Source organism: Haplochromis burtoni, unplaced genomic scaffold (assembly GCF_018398535.1).
Source record: "Haplochromis burtoni strain Fernald_Lab_line unplaced genomic scaffold, NCSU_Asbu1 Contig_6726, whole genome shotgun sequence".
NCBI lineage: Eukaryota > Metazoa > Chordata > Actinopteri > Cichliformes > Cichlidae > Haplochromis > Haplochromis burtoni.
This window is the reverse complement of record NW_024589084.1, coordinates 1-1,175: the sequence shown is the minus strand read 5'-3', so window position 1 is coordinate 1,175 and position 1,175 is coordinate 1. Positions and strand designations below refer to the sequence as shown.

At 40.1% G+C, this 1,175-nt stretch overlaps 1 long non-coding RNA gene across 1 annotated transcript; it reads left to right on the top strand.

The window, feature by feature from the left end:
* Positions 1–350: 350 nt before the first annotated feature.
* On the top strand, positions 351–691 carry LOC121814055. The gene is made up of 2 exons (XR_006054033.1): positions 351–384; positions 607–691. It is a non-coding gene; the product is annotated as an uncharacterized LOC121814055 (long non-coding RNA).
* The last annotated feature ends 484 nt before the right edge of the window (positions 692–1,175 follow it).

Genomic DNA, 1,175 nt, shown 5'->3' with positions numbered 1-1,175 from the left:
ACTGATTAGCGGCGGCATAGGCACACTTAAAATTTCTTCAGAAATTTTCGCTTTCTAGTTATCATTAGAGTTACATTGCGCCACACAATATGAATATAATAAAGTCCTAATATATGTACAAATGCTATTGTGGCAGGATGAATGTTATCCCTCGGTCCAACCCACTTTCACCCTGGCACCTTAGGGGGCACTGGTATAAATAGTGGCCATTTGAGTGTCCCTGGGTCGCTTGCCTGTGATCTCCTTTTTGGTCACTTGACTTCCTCCTTGGTGTGGTAGAGATCATTTGCGGGTTACTCTTCTGAAGTCTCCATCGCGGCTGGTCGTAGCTATAAGAGCCTCCTCTGAGCTATTCTGCTTACGTTCTATGACACGGCTTACTTGGTACGTAATCAATCCGTTTGCTCCAGATTTTAGAGTTTTATTCAGATTGTATGTTGTTGTATTGCTTTTGATTTGTAGTTTGGATTTTCTGTTACACCACTGGTGGGAGGCCCTTTTTCTAGCTGTAGATCACCAGTGTGGTCCTGCAGTTGGGTTATCCCCCCGGTGCTACACATTAGTTTGTTGTAATGTATTAAAAATTTCTTTGTTTCTTTTATTCAGATGCGGAGTGCCGACGTGGAGGAGACTAGGGTGCCTTGGTGGTGGGATCCCTTGAGTGTACACACCTGCCTTGTTTAGTTTATTAGTGTGACAGCGTGTTTGCACCTGTGTGTCGGTGTGTTTTCTTTCTTTAGTTTGTGTGTGGCATCCCTGCCCCTCCACTGGTAAGCCTCAGCTCTGAATACCTTTTTAAGCATATTTGTACTTGAATATTTATGATCGTGCTCTTATTCGGTGTTTTAAATAATTATCAATAAATTGTCAATTTGTTTATTGTTGAACCTCGTCTCTGGATTGAGTATAGCGAACCTAAGTGCCTTTTCGGTGATTTAGTGTTATTTCCAGTATTCTCTGGGTGAAATTCCCAGGGTGGCGTTGTCATTCCTTAAAACTGTGAAGAGTAATTACTTTATATCCCATCCTCGTCTCGCCACAAAGTGAAGTTTTAAATAATACCATTCGTCCAGTTAGTTTTATTTTTCTTTCTTTTCTTATTATTAAATATTAAACTTTATTAAGAAACAGTATACAGAACATGTATACAATCAGAACAAAATTAACATATGCCA